At 34.9% G+C, this 20,055-nt stretch overlaps 1 non-coding gene across 1 annotated transcript; it reads right to left on the bottom strand.

The window, feature by feature from the left end:
* Positions 1–10,124: 10,124 nt before the first annotated feature.
* Positions 10,125–10,312, bottom strand: LOC116879885. Its single transcript, XR_004385120.1, has one exon. It is a non-coding gene; the product is annotated as a U2 spliceosomal RNA (small nuclear RNA).
* Between the last annotated feature and the right edge of the window lie 9,743 nt (positions 10,313–20,055).

Below are 20,055 nucleotides of genomic sequence, written 5' to 3'. Positions count from 1 at the left end.
TTTCGTTTCCCTTGTCTCAGGAGATGTGTCTAGTAAGAAGTTGCTACAGCCAAGGTCGAAGAGGTTGCTGCCTGTGTTCTCCTCTAGGATTTTGAGGGTTCCTGTCTCACATTAGGTCTTTCATCCATTTTGAATTTATTTTGTGTATGGTGTAAGAAAGTGGTCCAATTTCCTTCTTCTGTATGTGGCTGTCCAGTTTTTCCCAACATTATTTGTTGAAGGGACTTTTTTCCACGCAATATTCTTCCCTGCTTTGTCAAGGATTGGATGACCATTTCTGGGTCTTCTGTTCTGTTCCATTGTTCTATGTGTCTGTTTTTATACCAGTACCATAATGTCTTTGACTACGACTTTGTAATACAGCTTGAGTTCCAGAATTGTGATGCCTCCTGCTTTGCTTTTCTTCTTCAAGACTGCTTTGGTTAGTCCGGGTCTTTGTGGTTCCACCTCAATTTTAGGATTGTTTGTTCTAGCTGTGTGAAAAATACTGGTATTATTTTTATAGGGATTTCATTAAATGTGTAGATTACTTTGGGTGGTATAGACATTTTTAAAATATTTGTTCTTTTAGTCTATTAGGAAGGAATGTTTTTCCATGTCCTTGTGTCATCTTCAATTTCTTTCATAAGGGTTCTATAGTTTTCCAAGTACGGATCTTTTACCTCTTTGGTTAAGTTTATTTCAAGTTACCTTAATAGGTTTGGGTACAATTGTAAATGGAAGTGATTCCTTGATTTCTCTTTCTGCTGCTTCATTATTGGTGTATAGAAATGCAACAGATTCCTGCAACTTTATTGAATTTATGTATCAGTTCTAGCAAGATTTTGGTGGAGTCTTTCGGGTTTTCTACATAGAGTATCATGTCATCTCTAAAGACTGAAGGTGACTTCTTCTTTGCCAGCTTCGATGCCTTTTATTTCTTTGTGTTGTCTGATTGCTAGGACTTCCAGCACTGTGTTTTTTATCATTTTTTATTAACATATTATATATTATTTGTTTCAAGGGTGCAGGTCTGTGATTCATCAGTCTTACACAATTCACAGCACTCCAGGACTATGTTAAACAACCATGGTGAGTGTGGACTTCCCTGTCTTATTTCTGATTGCAGAGTAAAAGCTCTCAGTCTTTCCCCATTGAGAATTAGGTTAGTGGTGGTTCTTTCACATATGGCCTTTATGATGTTGAGGTATGTTCTCTCTAACCTTCTTTGTTGAGGGTTTTTATCAAGAATGGATGCTGTACTTTGTCAAATGCTTTTTCTGCATCTATTGAGAGGATCATATGGTTCTTATCTGTTCTTTTTTGATATGGTACATCATGTTGATTAATTTTTGAATATGGAACCACCCTTGCAACCCTTGCAACCCGGGAATAAAGCCCACTTGGTTGTGGTGAATGTACTGTTGGATTAGATTTGTCAGTATTTTGCTGAGAATTTTTGCATCCATGTTCATCAGGAATATTGGCTTGTAATTCTCTTCTTTAGTGGGTTCTTCATCTGGTTTTAGAATCAAGGTAATGCTAACCTCATAGAAGGAGTTTGGAAGTTTTCCTTCCATTTCTATTTTTTGGAATAGTTTGAGAAGAATAGGTATTAACTCTTCTTTAAAAGTTTGGTAGAATTCCCCTGGGGAAACATCCAGCTCTGGACTGGTTACTGATTCAGTTTCTTTGCTAGGTTATCAGTTTGCTTAAGTTTTTTTTTTTCCTTCCTGCTTCAGTTTTGCTAGTTTGTATGTTCCTAGGAATTTATCCATTCTTCCAGATTGCCTAATTTGTTGGCATACCATTTTTCATAGTATCCTACTTGTTTGTACTTCTTTGGTGGTGGTTGTAATCTCTTCTCTTTCATTCATGATTTTATTTATTTGGATCTTTTTTCTTTTGAATGAGTCTGGCTAGGAATTTATAAATTTTATTAATTCTTAAAAAAAAAAAAACCCAGCTCCTAGTTTCGCTGATCTGTTCTAGTGTTTTTTTATTTGTTTGCCTCTACATCATTCATTTCTGCTCTATTCTTTATTATTTCCCTTCTTCTGCTGGCTTTAGGCTTCATTTCTTCTTCTTTTTCTAGCTCCTTTGGGTGTAAGGTTAGGTTGCATATTTGAGACTTTTCTTGCTTTTTGAGATAGGCCTGTATTGCTATGTATTTCCCTCTTATGATGACTTTTGCTTTCTTCCAAATATTTCAGACTATCGTGTTTTCATTTTCATTTGCTTCCATGTATTTTTCCTTCTTTCTTTAATTTCCTGGTTAACTCATTCTTTCTTTAGTAAGATGTTTTTAACCGCCACGTATTTGTGGTTCTGTCCAAATTTTTTCTTGTGGTTGACTTCAAGTTTCATAGTGTGTGGTTGGAAAATATGCATGGTATGATCTCAATCTTCTTGTATTTGTTGGGGCCTGATTTATGACCCAGTACATGATCTATTCTGGAAAATGTACACTCAAAAAGAACGTGTATTTTGCTTTAGGATGAAATGTTCTGAATAGATCTTTTAAGTCCCATCTGGTTCAGGGTGTCATTCAAAGCCGTTGTTTCCTTGCTGATTTTCTACTTAGATGATCTGACCATTGCTGTGAGTAGGGTGTTAAAGTCCTCTATTATTATTGTGCTATTATCAATGAGTTCCTTTATGTTTGTTATTAATTGTTTTATATATTTGGGTGCTCCCAACTTGGGGACATATTTACAAATGTTAGATCTTCTTGCAGGATATACCCCTTTATTATATATAGTGCCCTTCTTCAGCTCTTGTTACAGTCTTTGGTTTAAAATCCAGTGTGTCTGATATAAGTATGGCTGGCCCAGCTTTCTTTTGACATCTGTTAGCACGACAAATTGTTCTCCATTATCTCACTTTCAATCTGCAGGTGTCTTTAGATCTAAAATGAGTCTCCTATGGGAAGCATATAGATGGGTCTTATTTTTTTTATCCATTCTGATGCCCTGTGTCTTTTGATTGGAGCATTTAGTCTATTTGGATTCAGAGTAATTATTGATAATATGAATTTAGTGCCATGTTATTACTTGTTTTGTCATTGTTTCTGGAGATTTTCTTTGTTTCTTCCTAGTCATTGTTGCTTTTCGTCTTTCTTTCCCAAATATTGCTTCCACTTCATTTTTTTGTAATAGTTTGAGAAGTGTAAGTACTACTCCTATTTAGATATTTAGTATAATTCACCTATGAAGCCATTTGGTCCTGCAATTTTGTTTGTGGGTAATTTTTTGATTTCTGGTTGAATTTCATTAATAGTAATCAGTCTGTTCAGATTTTCTCTCTTTTAAAGATTTTATTAATTTAGTTGACACACAGAGAGAGGGAGAGCATGCACACACAAGCAGGGTTATCAGCAGGCAGAGGACGAGAGACAAGCAGGGTCTCGGCTGAGGAGGGAGCCCAATGTGGGGCTCCATCCCAGGACCCTGGGATCATGACCTAAGCCAAAGGCAGCCACTTAACTGAATAAGTGGTGCCCAGGTGCCCCCCATTCAGATTTTCTTTTTCTTTCTCCATTTTGGAAGATTGTATGTTTCTAGGAATTATCTATTTTTTCTAGGCTGTTCCATTTGTTGACATATAATTATAATCTCTTTGTATATCTGTGGTATTGTTGTAACTTCTTTTCTTTCATTTCTGACTTTGTTTGGGCATGCTTTCCTTTTTTCTTGATAAGTCTTGCTAAAGGTTTCTCAATTTTGTTTTTCTTTTCAAAGAACTAGCTCTTAGTTCCATTGATCTTTGTTGTCTGAGTGTGTGTGTTTTAAGTCTTCATTTCATTTATTTCTGCTCTAATCTTTCATATCTCCTTCCTTCTACTAACTTTGGATTTTGTTGTTCTTTTTCTAGCTCCCTGAGAGGTAAGTTTACATTGTTTGTTTGAGATTTTTGTTTCCCGAAGTAGGTCTAGATTGCTATAAATTCCCCTCTTAGCACTAGTTTTGCTATATCCCATAGATTTTGGAACATAGCATTCTCATTTTCATTTGTCCCTAAGATATTTTTTTTATTTCCCCTTTAATTTCTTTGTTGACCTACTGGTCATTTACCAATATATTGCTTAGCCTTCATGTGTTTGTGGGTTTATTTTCAATTGTTTTCTTTAAAAAAAAGGTTGTGTGTGGGTTTTTTTTTTTTTTAGTACGATTTTATTTATTGGGGCACCTGGGTGGCTCAGTCGTTCAGCGTCTGCCTTTGGCTCAGTCATGATCACAGGGTCCTGGGATGGAGCCCCACATTGGGCTCCCTGCTCAGGGGAAACCTGCTTCTCCCTCTCCCACCACCCCCTGCTTGTGTTCCTTCTCTCGATCTCTCTCTCTCTCTGTGTCAAATAAAGAAATAAAATCTTTAAAAATAAATAATTAAGATTTTATTTCTTTATTTGAGAGGGAGAGAGCACAGAGAGAGTGAGAGGGAGAGGCAAGTTCCCTGCTGAGCAGAGAACCTGATGTGGGGCTCAGTCCCAGGACCCTGAGATCATGATCTGAGCCAAAGGCACACGCTTAACCGACTGAACCACTCAGGTGCCCCTTCAAGTTTTTTTCTTGTAATTGATTTCTAGTTTCATACTATTTGGGTTGGAAAAGATGCTTGGCATGACTTCAGTCTTCTTAGACTTATTTGGTCTTGATTTGTGAGTTAATACGGGATCCGTCCTGGAGAATGTTGCATGTGCACTTGAGAAGAACGTGTATTCTGTCGCTGTTGGATGGAATATTCTTTATATGTCTGTTAATTTCATCTGGTCTACTATAGAATTTAAGTTTAATGTTTCCCTGATGAACACAGATATAAAAATTCTCAACAACATATTGAAAAACCAAATTCAACAATACATTGAGAGGGTCATACATCATGATCAAGTGGGATGTATTCCAGGAATTCAAAGGTCATTGAACATCTGCAAATCAGTAAACGTGATACACCACATTAACAAAAGGTTAAAATCATATGATTACCTAATAAATGAAGAAAAGTGCTTGACAAAATTTGATATCTGTTCCTGAAAACCTCTCAACAAACTGGCTATATAGGGAATGTACCTCAACAGAAAAAGGCAACCCCACATCTAACATAACAAGCCCACAGCTAACATAGTTAATGTAGAAAACTGAAGATTTTCCTTTCAGACTAGGAATAAAGCAAAGATGTTCCACTCTTGCCATTTTTTTTTAATGTATTTGACAGGTAGAGATCAGAAGTAGGCAGAGAGAGAGAGGTAGAAGCAGGCTCCCTGCTGAGCAGAAAGCCCAACGCGGGGCTCGATCCCAGGACCCTGCCGAGGCTTTAACCCACTGAGCCACCCAGGTGCCCCCTCTTGCCACTTTTTTATTGGAAGATTCGGCCAGAGTAATGAGGCAAGTAAAAGAACTAAATGCATCCAAATCAGAAAGAAAGAAGCAAAATTGTCTTTATTTGCAGATGATATGATAGTATATAGAGAAAATCTTAGAGCTTCCACCAAAAAGCTATTATTAGAACTGATAAACTAATTCAGTAATTGTAGGAGACAAAATCAACACCAAAAATCACTTGCTCTTCTATACACCAACAACACATTACCCAAAGGAAGAATAAATTATAGGGGTTCCTGGGAGGCTTAATTGGCTAGACATCTGCCTTTGACTCAGGACATGATCTCAGGGTCCTGGGATTGATCCCATGTTGGGTTCCCTGCTCAGCCGGCAGCCTGGTTCTCCCGCTCCCTCTGCCCCTCCCCCCAACTCATGCTCTTTCTCTCTCTCTCTCAAATAAATAAGTAAAGCCTTTTTAAAAAAAAGGAAGAAGAAATCATAAAAACACTTTGATTTATAATAGCATCAAAAGAATAAAAAACTTAAACATAGATTTAGCCAAGGAGGTGAAAGATCTGTGCATGGTGTGTTGTAAGACTTTGATGAAAAAAAATAAAGCGTACACAAATGGAAAGATATTCTGTGTTTGTGGCTGAAAAATTAATATTGTTGAAGTGTTCATACTATGCAAAGCAGTCTACAGATTCAGTGCATCCTATCAGCATTCCAACAGCATTTTCCACAGAAATTTTTTTTAAAGTCGTAAAATTTGTATGGAGCCACAAGTAGCCAAAGCAATCTTGAGAAGACACAGAGCTGGAGGCATCACGCTTACTGATTTCAAGCTATGTTACAAAGCTATACCTATCATAACAGTAGAGTATTGGCATAAAAACAGCCACATGAATAAATGGAGCGGAAAAAGGAACGCAGAAATAAACCCACGTATATATAGTCAGTATTTTTTTTTTTAACAAAGGAGCCAAGAATATACAATGGGGAAGGAATTGTCCCCTTGATAATGGTTTTGGGAAAACTGGACAACCACATGAAAAGAATGAAACTGGACGCTGATTTTTACACAACACACAAAAAAATCAATTCAAAATGGATTAAAGACTTGACTAGTTAAGACCTGAAGCCATAAAACTTCTAGAAGAAAATATAGAAGGTAATCTTTTTGATGTTAGTCATAGTAATGATTTTTTGCATCAGACAATGAAAGCCAAAATTAACAGGTGTGACTATATCAAACTGAAAAGCTCCTATACAGCAAATGAAACATTCAGCAAAATGAGAAGGCAACCTTCAGAGGGAGAAGTATTCACAAACCACATAACCAATAAGGGGTCAATTTCTAAAATATTCAAGGAACTAATACAACTCCCTAGCAAAAAAACCAACCCAATTTAAAAATGGACAAAGGGCATAAATAGACATTCTTACAAAGAAGACATACAAATGGCCAGTGAGTACAAGAAAAGGTGCTCAACATCACTAACCCTCAGAGAAGTGAAAATCAAAATCATGAAATACTGCCCATATCTGTTAGGATGTTTATTATCAAAAAGACAAGAGATAAATGCTGCTAAGACTGTGGAGAAAAGAAACACTTGCAAAGTGGTGGTGAAAATGTAAACAGGTATATCCACTGCAGTATGGAGGTTCCTCAAGAAATTCACAAAAGAACTACCATATAATCAAGCAGCCTCAATTCTGGGAATATAGCCAAAGGAAATACAACCATTGTCTTGAAGAAACATATGCTCTCCCACGTTTATTATAGCATTATTCACAATAGCCAAGGTTTGAAAACAACTTGAGGCATGTAGACAAAAGAATGGATAAAGAATATTACATATATGAATATAATTCACCCTAAAAAATAGGAAGTCCTGCCCTTTGCAACAACATGGAGGGCATTATGCTAAATGAAATAAGCCAGAAAAAGAAATACTGAATGCTGTCACCTACATGTGATATCTAAAACGAAGAAATAAAAAAACAAAACCCTTGAAGTTATAGAAACAGAGAGTAGAAACTTGGTTGGCAGGGGCTCAAAAGTTAGGGGAAATAGGGAGAGATTAGTAAAGGGTACAGATTTTCAGTTATTAGATGAATAAGTTCTGAGAATCAGATGTATAGCATGGTGACTAAGTTGGTAACACTGTATCGAATAATTGAAATTTGCTAAAAGGGTAGGACTTAAATATCCTCACATAAAAAAGGAAATACATGAGGTGATGGATGTGTCCATTAACTTGATGGTTGGAATCCTTCCCCAATGTACATGTATATCAAATCATCATGTTGTACACTTTCTTTATTTTTAAAGATTTCACTTATTTATTTGAGACAGAGAAAGGGAGAGATAGAGGGAAGGGTAGAGGGAGAAGGAGAAGCAGACACCCCTGACCAGGGGGCCCAGTGTGGGGCTCAATCTCAGGACCTTGGGGTCATGAACTGAGCCGAAAGGCAGATGCTTAACCAACTGAGCCACCCAGATACCCCTATGTTGTACACTTTAAATCTAAAATTTATCAATTATACCTCAATAAATTCGGAAGCAAAATTTTCCCTGTTATTTAGCAGAGAACTCCCTGACTATGTGAGGTTTTTAGAGTCATGATGTTTTCATGATAGGATGGGGGAAAAACCCCCAAAACCTTTCTTATTCCTTGCCCAACATATGTGACAAAGCTCTGACTTTGGAGTCTGAAGTCTGTATGAGACCACAAGTACTATGACATTATCTGACACTTATTCTTTATGGTGTTTTTTTTTTTTAATTATAAAAACACATGTTTTCCATAGAAGAGTTGAAACGGTTTTTTGTTTTTGTTTTTTTAATTAAAGAAAAGAAAATCTGAGATACCTGGGTGGCTTAGTCCGTTAAGTATCCAACTTTGATATGGGCACAGGTCATGATCTCAGGGTCATAGAGCCAAGCCCATGGTCAGGCTCCAAGATCCGTGGGGAGTTGCTTGAAATTCTCTCCCTCTCCTTCTGCTCCTCTGCCCACTCTTTCTCTCTCTCTCAAATAAATAAATAAATCTTAAGAGAGAGGAAGGAAGGAAAGGAGGGAGGGAGGGAGGGAGGGAAAGTCAATCTTACATCACCCCACCACTCAGAGAAGATTTCTATTCATATTTTGATGCAATGTCTTCCAGTCTTCATTCAGTATAATTCTTTTCTAAACATGTGACCATACCATACAAACAAAAAGTACTCTTTTTTACACATAAAAATGGTTACATACTATTACAATTACAAAAACAAATATACCATTTTTATTGAGGTATAATTTGTATACCATACGGTTTATCATTTTAAAGTGTATATTAAATAAATCTCAGGATATTTGCAAAGTTATACAACTGTTACCACAATCTAGTTTTAGAAGAGTTTCATGACCCCAAAAAGAAACCTGTACCCGTTAACAGTTATTCTCCATTGCCCCCTTCCTAGCCTTTAAAAACTACTAATCTTTGTCTTTGTGAACTGCCCTGTATATTTCATATAAACAGAATCATAGAATCATGTAAACAGAATCACTTCTTTCACGTAGCATAATTTTTCAAAGTTCATCCATCTTATAGGATATATCAATAGTTTATTCCTTTTTATGACAGAATAATATTTAATGTAAAACTATACCACATTGTGTTTATCCATTTTTGAGCTAATAGACATTGGGTTTTTACCACTTTGGGGTCACTATAAATAATGTAGCTATGAATATTCATGCACAAGTTTTTGTGTGAACATGAGTTTTCAGTTCTCCTATGAGTGGAACTGCTGAGTCATATGTTAATTTTATGTTTAACATTTTGAGGAACTGACATTTGAGAATGTTTTCCAAAGTGGGTGCCCCATTGTATGTTTCCATCAGCAATGTATGAGTGTTCCAACTTCACATCCTTGCCAATGCCTGTTGTTATCAGTCTTTTTAATTAAGGGCATCTAGTGGGTGTGAAGTGGTAAGTACCTAATTGTAATTTTGATTTACATTTCCATAAAGGCTATGATGTTGATCATCTTTTCATATGTTTCTTGGCCTTTACCTTCTTTACAGAAGTGTCTATTCAAATCCAGTGCTCATTTTTAAAGCTGCATTACTATACTTTGTTTTTGATTTATAAGTTTTACAAAATATATTCTTTATACCAGATCCTTAAATATACAAATATTTTCTCCTATTCTGGGGTCCTCTTTTAACTTTCTTGATAATGTCTTTTCTTTTTGGTACTTTTACAAGATGGAGGGCTTGAATGTCACTTTCCAACTATGTTTTTCTTGTTTCCTCTAAATCTTCACTATTGTTCTCTACTGATTGAGACTAAAGGGAGCCAGCCTGCAAAGCTGAGTTCTAGCCCCACATCACAATGCAGAGTATTGAAGGGTGGACTTGAAGTCAATAAACAACAGCTTAATAAGTGGCACACAGGAAAGTAATTCTTCTAATGGGTTTGTCAATTATATGTGGTTTTGGTTTTTTACCAGAAGAAATTTTTTTTTTCATTGAGCTTGTCTGTTAAATGGTTGTTTTCCATTTTATTGATATCAGTTCTTTGTTATTTCCAGCCTTGTAATCTCTTTGAAAATTTTTTTTTGGTAATTTCTTGAAATGTATAGATCAGTATTTTCAGGTTTTTTCATCTCTAGTATATGCATTTAAATTTAATATTGCAAAAGAAAGTTAAAATTGCCCTCTAAATATGATTTTAGCTGTATCTCACTTGTTTTGATATATTTTTTAAAGATTTTATTTATTTATTTGACAGAGAGGGAGAGAGATCACAAGTAGGCAGAGAGGCAAGCAGAGAGAGGGGGAAGCAGGCTCCCCGGTGAGCAGAGAGCCCTATGCAGGGCTTGATCCCAGAACCCTGAGATCATGACCTGAGCCAAAGGCAGAGGCTTAACCCACTGAGCCAGCCAAGTGCCCCTTGATACGTATTTTAAACTGATAAGAACAGATACTACACTTGATCTTAGCCAAAAGGCCAAGAGGTGATTGATACATATTTTAAAATTATTATTCAGTTCAAAATATTTCCTAATTTTCATTGTGATTATTTTCTTTTATCTATGAGCTATTTCCTCATGGGCTATGCATGTATTAATGCATTTCCAAATATTTGAGGTTTTTAAGTTACATTTTGCCATTAATAAGTATATAATGATGTTATATATAATTAATGTACAAAATATTATAGTATTGTATCTTCTTACATCAGGATGTAAAATATTAATTATATATATATACACACATATGGATAGATAAATAGAAATGTATAAATATATGAAATATATAGATAATTTCATATGGGCATACGTATTTGAAATTGCTGTATTTTCTTCATAGATTACAAATTGTATTATTATGAAATGTCCTATCACAAGTAACTCATCTTCTGTTAAATTTTACTTTGTCTGATATTAAAATAGGTACATCAGTCTATCTTGGTTAGTACTTATATATTGTATCATTTTCCAAATATTTACTTTTAACTTTTCTTTATATATGTTTGTCTATAGTAATCTTCATGTAGCAAGTGTTGGTGTTTATTAATCCTGTCTGTCAATTATTGTCTTTTTTTTTAAAGATTTTATTTATTTATTTGACAGACAAGGGATCACAAGTAGGCAGAGAGACAGGCAGAGAGAGGGAGGGGGAAGCAGGCTCCCTGCTGAGCAGAGAGCCGGATACAGGGCTTGATCCCAGGACCCTGAGATCATGACCTGAGCCAAAGGCAGAAGCTTAACCCATTGAGCCACCCAGGTGCCCCAATTATTGTCTTTTTAAATGAATAATTTGGTCAATTTACATTTAAATAGTTATCATATTTGGTTTTAAATCTACCATCTTACTATATTTCTCTATTTTTTCACCGGCTTTGTTTATTTTTCTCTCTTTCCGTCTTCTGGATTCTTTTTTCAATGTTCAATTTCCCTCCTCTATTAGCTTTTAATATTGATTTTAGTAGTTACCCGGAGATCATAACAAACATCTTTGAGTTATTTAAGTTATATATGAATTAGAACTTTTTAACATATGCTGGACAACACAGGATTTGAGAATCTCTTAATTCCATTCAGTATATCTTGCCTTTTATGTTATTATTTTGTTAATCCCAAATTATTATTATTACTGTTTTCAGAGTCAATATTTATTTACATGTACTCATGTTGTTATTTATTCTTTTTTTTATTACTTTAGTTCCTCTATGATCATTTTTTTCTTTGCCTTAAAGTCTCCATTTGGTATTTCTGTAACTATGAGTCTGTAGCTAATGAATTCTCTCAAGATTGGTTTACTCCAAACAGTTTTTATTTCCCTTCTTATGTGAAGGGTTTGTTCACGAGGTATATAATTCTAGCTTGCCAATTATTTTATTTTAGCATCATTAAGATATGAAGATGTCTTTTGGATTCTAAGTTTGCCATTGAGAAGTCAGCTTTTGGTCTAATTTTGCTCTGATAATGCCAATACCTTTTTTGTAGTTGTTGTTCTGGATTCTTTTGAGATTTCTCTTTTTCCTTATCTGATTTTCAGCACTTTCAATATGACATGTCCAATTTTCTTTTTTCTTTTTTTATTTTTTTACTTATCCTGCATGAATTCCTAGTGTTTCTTGAATGTCTCACTTGATCTTTTTCATTAGTGGGAATTTCTCACCCACTATCTTTTAAAATATTGACTCCTCGGGGCGCCTGGGTGGCTCAGTGGGTTAAAGCCTCTGCCTTCAGCTCAGGTCATGATCCCAGGGTCCTGGGATGGAGCCCTGCATCAGGCTCTCTGCTCAGCAGGGAGCCTGCTTCCCTTCCTCTCTCTCTGGCTGCCTCTCTGCCTACCTGTGATCTCTGTCTGTCAAATAAATAAATAAAATCTTTAAAAAAAAATATTGACTCCTCTTCATTCTCATTTTCCTCTCATTCTGTGGTTCTATTAAGATTTACATTAGGTCTATTCATGTTTCACTTTTATGTTCTCTTTTCTGTATTATCCATTCTTGGTCTCTGTGTTTTATTTTGGAGATTTCTTCTGATTTATCTTTAGCTCAATGGTTTCTCTTTAGCTCTTTTTACTCTCAAGTTAAATTCATTAATTGTTTTTAATTTCATCATTTGTCTTTTCCTATTCTAGAATTTCTATTTAATTTCCATTTCTTAGTTGGAATCTTCAACATTGTCTGTCAATTTCTTGAACATATTACTCACAGTTTCTTTGTTGTTGTTGTTTTGGTCCAATAAGTTCATTTTCTTGATCTCCTATGGAACTGTTTTGTCTACTTGCCTGTTTTGTCCCTTCCTTTCTTGGAAATACCCTTTTCTGTCTATGTGTTTGATTTGATGCTGGATATTGTATATTAAAAATTAACAAGTTAAGAGTGTAGAAGATGTCATTTTAATTGAAATAGGATTTAGTTTTGCTTCTGGTCAACAGCTAAGCTGAGAGAAGGAACAATTCCAGATTGCCTTTCTCAAATGAGGAACAAAAATATTAAGGACTTTAGTCTTGTGATTTTGACTATTTCAGGTACATTTTTTTACTCACAGGTCAGGTTTTTTAGGGTCCCAGCTGAAAACAAGAGATGTTTATTAAGGTCCTTCATTTTTTTGTGATCCTTAAATTTCAGTTTTTATCTCCTTGCTTCATGAGTCAAACTTCTCTCATCTTATCAGCTTTTCAGTTGTTTTTCAATAAGTGACTGCTTTGAGGGAGAAGCTCCCCCATGTGACAGGATCATCTCTAGGCTTCTTTTTCTTGCTGATCATGACGTCATAGTTCCCTACACACAACTTCAGTAGCTATCCCATGCATTCAAAACAGAAACTTTGGTTAAAACAGCATTTTGAGCTAAACTGTGGAAGGAGCTGAGATGCCCTTCAACAGATGAATGGATAAAGAAGATGTGGTCCATATATACAATTGAATATTACTCAGCCATCAGAAAGGATAGATACCCACTGTTTGCATCAACATGGATGCAACTGGATTGAACTGGAGGGGATTATGCTAAGTAAAGTAAGTCAAACAGAGAAAGACAATTATCATATGGTTTCATTCATATGTGGAACATAAGCAATAACACGAGTATCAAAGGAGAAGAGAGGGAAATCTGAAGGGGGAGAAACTGGAGAGGAAGCATGAGAGACTACGGATGCTGGGAAACAAACTGAGGATTTCAGAGGAGAGGGGGAAGAAAGGAGGAGGTAACAAGGTGATGGGTATTAAGGAGGTCACATGTTGTGATGAGCCCTGAGTGTTTCACGTAAGTAATGAATCACTGAACACTACATTAAAAACTAATGCTATACTATGCAGCAGTTAACCAAACATAATTAAAAAAAAGAAAGAAAGAAAACCCCCAGCGTTTTGACCTAGCAGTTCACAGCAGAACTGGTTTGAGCTACTTAATATATCATTACTAATACTAGAACAACTCCCTGCAAATTTTAAGTTTATATGGCTAATTTAATAATTTTATCCCTTAATTGCTTCTGAATTCTGATTCATGTTTAGAGTGACCCTTCCCATTTTGAAGTTATTAGAAGTTTGTGTTTTGTTATAGTACTTCTACGGTTTCAGTCTTTACATTGAAAATTTTGATCTATTTGGACTTTATTTTGATCTGCTGATCAAAATATATATACAACTTTTATTTTTGATGCCCACCTCTTTATCTGTTCTCATTTACTTGACAGTCTATCTTTTTTCATAGACTTGAAATTTTACATTTTTATATACTAAATTCACCTGTGAATCTGAACCTGTGGGCTTTCTGTTTTTCTATTGCTTATTTGTATATCTCTATTCATGTGTCTTCCTTGTTTTTTAATAATTTTATTTATGATTATCATTCAATACTCTGCATGCCTGTAAAGTGTATATTTTGGTCTGTTATAACATTTGTATACACTAGTGAAACCATCACTACAATCAAAATAATGAACAAAATTTTTCTTTTTGTCCTATTTTAATCTAGCACAAACTGACCCCATTTGCTGTAACCAAGCAACAAAGTGATTGGCTTTCTGTCTTTATAATTTACAGTTCCTAGAATTTTGAAAAATGGAATTCTACAGACTGTATTCATTTTGTCTTTTATTCAGTGTAGTTATTTTCAGACTCATCTATGTTAACTTTATCATAAAGTTATTGTAAAGTAATAGTATTCTATATTTTGAATATACAACTTGTTTATGAAGTCACCTATTGTTGGACATTTGGGTTAATTCCAGTTTTTGTTAAATTTTGATTCCACTGTAGTTGACATACAGTGTTATATTAGTTTCAGGTGTACAATACAGTGATTCAGTAATTATATATATTTCTCAGTGCTCATCATGGTAAGTGTACTGTTAATCCCCTTCATGTAATTCACCCGTCCTTTCACTCACCTCCCTTCTGGTAACCATCAGTTTATTCTTCGTAGTTAAGTGTCTGTCTCTTTTTTCTTTGTACATTTTTTTTTGTTTCTTAAATTCCACATAAGTGAAATCATACTACATTTGTCTTTTTTCTGACTGACTGACTTCACTTAGCATTATACTCTCTAGATCCATTCATGTTGTTGCAGATAGGAAGATCTCCTTCTTTTTTATGACTGAGTGAAGTTCCATTGTATTTACATACTATTACTTTATCCATTTATCAATGGACACTTGGGCTGTTTTCATAATTTGGCAATTGTAAATAATGCTGTAACAAATATAGGTGTGCATATACATTTTTGAATTAATGTTTCAATTTTCTTGGGGTAAACACCCTGTAGTAGAATTTACTGGATCATATGGTAGTTCTATTTTTAATTTTTTGAGGAACCTCCATACTGTGTTCCACAGTGGCTGCAGCATCCTACCAACAGTGAATGAGGGGTTTTTTTTTCCTCATCCTCACCAACATTTGCTTTTTCTTGTGTTTTTGAAATTAGCCATTCTGGGGCACCTGGGTGGCTCAGTGGATTAAAGCCTCTGCCTTCAGCTCAGGTCATGATCCCAGGGTTCTGGGATCAAGCCCCACATCGGGCTCTCTGCTTGGCAGGAAGCCTGCTTCCTCCTCTCTCTCTGCCTGCCTCTCTGCCTACTTGTGATCTCTCTCTGTCAAATAAATAAGTAAAATCTTAAAAAAAAAAAAAAAAGAAAGAAAGAAATTAGCCATTCTGACAGGCAGGTGTGAGGTGATATTTCATTGTGGTTTTGATTTGTATTTCCTTGAGGATGACTGATGTTGAACATTTTTTCATGTGTCTATTGACCTTCTGGATGGCTTTGAAGAAATGTTTAGTCATGCCTTCAGCCCACTTTTTAATTGGATTATTTATTTGTTGTCTTTTTTTTTGGTGTTCAGTTATATAACTTCTTTATATATTTTGCATACTAACCCTTTATCATATATGTTATTTGCAAATATCTTCTCCCATTCAGTAGATTCTCTTTTAGTTTTGTATTGTTTCTTTTGTTGTGCAGAAGCTTTTTATTTTGATGTAGTCTCAATATTTTACTTTTGCTTCTGTTTCCCTTGCTCAGGAGACATATCTAGAAAAATGTTTCTGTGGCCAGTGTCAGAGACCTTACTGCCTGTGCTCTCTTTTAGGAGTTTCATGGTTTCAGGTCTCAGTTTTAGGTCCTTAATCCATTTTGAGTTTAATTTTGTGTATGATATAATAAAGAGGTCCAGTTTCATTCTTTTGCGTGTAGCTATCCAGTTTTTCCAGCACCATTTGTTTGAAGAGATTGTCTTTTTCCCATTGTATATTCTTGCATCCTTTGTCAAAGAATTATTGACCATAAAAGTGAGGGTTTATTTCTGGGAGCTCTTTTCTATTTTATTGATATATTTGTCTACTTTTGTGCAAGTATCAGACTGTTTTGATTACTACAACTTTGTAGTATGTCTTGATATCTGGGATTGTGACACCTCTTGTTTTGTTCTTTCTCAAGATTACTTTGGCTATTTTAGGTCTTTTTGGTACCACACAAATTTTAGGATTATTTGTTTTGATTCTGTGAAAATTGCTGTTTGTGTGTTTTTTAAAAGATTTTATTTATTCATTTGAGAGAGAGAGAGAGAGACAGAGCACAAGCAAGGGGAGAGGCAGACGCAGAGGGAAAAGCAGAATCCACACTGAGCTGGGAGCCTGACATGGGACTCAATCCCAGGACCTGGAGATCATGACCTGAGGGGAAAGCAGAGCTTGACTATCTGAGCCACTCAGATGCCCCTCCTTGTTGGTATTTTGATAGAGATTGCATTAAGTCTGTAGATTGTTTTGGTTAGTATGCACATACTAACAATATTTGTTCTTTCAATTGATGAGCATAGAGTGGCTTTCTTTTTCTTTGTGTTTTCTTCATTTTCTTTCATCAATGTTTTATAGTTTTCAGAGTACAAATCTTTTACCTCTTTGGTTAACTTTATTCCTACATATTTCATTATTTTTGATATAATTATAATTGAGATTATTTTCTTAATTTCTCATTCTGCTACCTCATTATTTATGTATAGAAATGTAACAGATTTCTGTGTATTGATTTTGTATCCTGTGACCTTACTGAATTTGTTTATCAATGCTAGTACTTCTCTGGTAGAAACTTTAGGGTTTTCTGTGTAGTATCATGTCAACGGCAAATAGTGAAGAGTTTACTTCTTCCTTACCATTTGGATGCCTTTAGTTCTTTTTCTTGTCTGATTGCTATGGCCAGGACTTAAAGTACTATGTTGAAGAAAAGTGGTGAAACTGGATATCCTTGTCTTGTTTATGATCTTTGGGGGAAAACTCTCAGTTTTTCACCATTGAGGACAATGTTAACTGTGGGTTTTTCTCATATAGCCTTGATTATGTTAAGATATGTGTCCTCTAAACTTACTTTGTTGAGAGTTTTTAATCATGAATGGACATTATACTGTGTCCATTGCTTTTTCTGCATCTATTGAAATGATCACATGGGATTTATGCTTTTCCTTTTGATGTGATATATCTCATTGATTGATTTGCAAATATTGAACCCACCCTTGCATCTTGGGACTAAATCCCTCTTGATTGGGGTGAATGTGTTTTTTTAATGCAATGTTGTATAATTCCCATTTTTTCACTATTACAACTAGAGTTGCTATGAACTTTTATATATAAGACTTTATAGATAGAATGCTTTTGTTTTTCTCAGGTAAAGATGGAATAGCCAGCTTGTGTGGTTTGTGTAGGTTTAACATTGCTCAACTATTTCCAAAGAAAATGTTTTTATTTTCTTTAAATTTTACATTCCAATGAGAAGTGTATGGGATTTCTGGTTGATCCACATCATCACCAACACTTGGTACCATCAGTCTTTACAAGGTTAGTTATTCTAATGGATATATAGTGGTATCTCACCGTGATTTTATTTAGCATCCTCTCTAAGATGCAGTGTAAAGATAAAAATAATCTTTCATGTGCTTATCTTCTTTCATGAAGTGTTTGTTCAAAGATTTTGTTCGTTTGCTCATTTTATGTGTATTTCCCCTTCTCATTAGTTGCAAATGTTCTTTTTTTTTTTAATTTTGGATATAAGTCCTTAATCAGATATGTTTTTTAATATCTTCTAATCTGTGAATTGCCTTTTTATTTCCTTGTCTTTTGGGGGAAAAAAAGCATATAACATTGATGAAATCCAATTTAATGATGTCTTTAAATCTACACACAAATTTGTGGACAATTGACATCTTCACAATATTGATTCTTCCAATCTATGAATATGGCCTCTTTCTTCAATTATTAGGTTTTCTTTAATTTTTCTGAGGTATGTTTTAGGGGAAAGGCTCAGAAAACAATGGCCAATAGGTCAAATTCAGCTCATGGCTTGTTTCTGTATGGTCCATGAGATAAGATTAAATTTTACATTTTAAATAGTTGTCAAGAAAATAAGGAATAAAATGGGATAGAGATTATCTGTAGCTTACAAGCCTAAGATATTTAATACATGGCCCTATACAGAAGAAAATTTGTCAGCCGTGTTGTAGAGAATTGTGTATAATGGTCTTGAACATAACTCACTAGATTAATTCCCAGGTATTTTATATTTTTAATGTTGTTGAAAAACATCTTTTTATCATTAAGTTTACTTAAAATGTTACATTCTTGGTACACATTAGTTCAATGGATATCCAATGAATAAATGAACAAAAACATTTTCACTTTCTCACATAAACTTGTGAAACAGTCTGTTAAAGGATATTGATTTAAGACTATGACAGATGAGCAAAAGGAAAACAGAGGAAGAGATTCTGGAGGGTGTAGGTTTCATTTCTTTTGTGGTTTTCTACTTTTGCTCTTTCCTCATGGGCTCTTTTCCCAACATCTACTTCCTCTGAACTTCTGACACCTTGGAGAAGTGGCAGTTGGTGCTATATATTTGAGGAAATTTAAAAGGCATTATTTTTAAATTTTTTATTTATTTATTATTCACTGCTGGTATATTGGTCAGGGTTCTCCAGAGAAATAGAAGCAATAAGATAAATGTTTTAAGAAATTGGCTTATGGAAACAAAACAGAGGATTATAGGGGAAGAGAGGGGGGAAAATAAAACAAGATGAAATCAGAAAGGGAGAAAAACTGTAAGAGTCTCTTAATCATAGGAAACAATGTGGAGGGAGGAAGGACATTAATTAATGATGGACATTAAAAGGGCATGTGATAAAATGAGTACTGGGTATTATGTAACACTGATGAATCACTGACCTCTACCTCTCAAACCAGTAATATATGTTAATTAATTGAATTTAAATTTAAAAACAAAGTAATTGGCTTCATGTTTGATTGTGGGTTTTGTTAAGTTTGAAATCCACAGGGCAGGCCTGTGGACTAGAAGGTCAGGTAAGAGTTGATGTTCCACTTGAGTCCAAATACCTCAGGGCAGTAGGCTGGAAACTTGAGCAGAGTTTCTACGTTGAAATCTCAGGGAAAATTGCTTCCTTTGGGAAAGCTCAGTCTTTGCTCACAAAGCCTTCAACTGATTAGATGAGGTCTAACGAAGATTCTTTCTTTGACCGAACTTTAATGAGGCTCCTCTAAGCTGTCCCTCAACCAGGACCTGACTTTTGAGCTTCTGAGTTGGTTTCCTCATTGTTCAATTTTAGCAAGAACCCACTAACTCAGCTTAGCCAAAATCCCTCACTTTTACTGTCCACTATTTTTCTCATCCTCCATCACAGCCCAAGTGATGACTGAACATGATGGCTTGCATTCAGCAAGATCCTGTCAGGTCTGTTTTGCCAAAATCCCCCCACTTAACTCTGAGGTTTCCTCCTAATAATTTTCCATCCACTGACATGCCATCTCCCTTAGCCTATAAATTCCCGCTATTCTTTGTATGTGAAATTAAGGCCAATATCTGTTTCCCACCACAAAGCCCCATGGAGGCAGACCTCCTAAATAAAGTCTGCATTACTGTTCTTTAACAAGTGTCAGTAATAATATCTCTTTAACAGGCTTTAACGTTATGGAGGATATTTACTTTAAGTCTACTGAAATGAACATTAGTAATGTCTAAAAAATACCTGCACAACATCTAGAGGAGTATTTGACCAATTTGACTACACTGACAGATACGATCATCTCATATAGTATAATCTCTATACTCATCTCATACTCATATAGTATAATACTATTTTATTTTCATATTAACTTTTGTTGTATAATTTTTTGTATTAATTAATAATGTATCCATAGTTTTTTCCCTAAATGTCTAATCATGTCTTCAGTAAATAATAATTTTA

This window comes from Lontra canadensis, unplaced genomic scaffold (genome assembly GCF_010015895.1).
Source record: "Lontra canadensis isolate GAN:19392208 unplaced genomic scaffold, GSC_riverotter_1.0 scaffold63, whole genome shotgun sequence".
NCBI classification, from domain to species: Eukaryota; Metazoa; Chordata; class Mammalia; order Carnivora; family Mustelidae; genus Lontra; species Lontra canadensis.
This window is presented reverse-complemented; position numbering and strand designations above follow the sequence as displayed.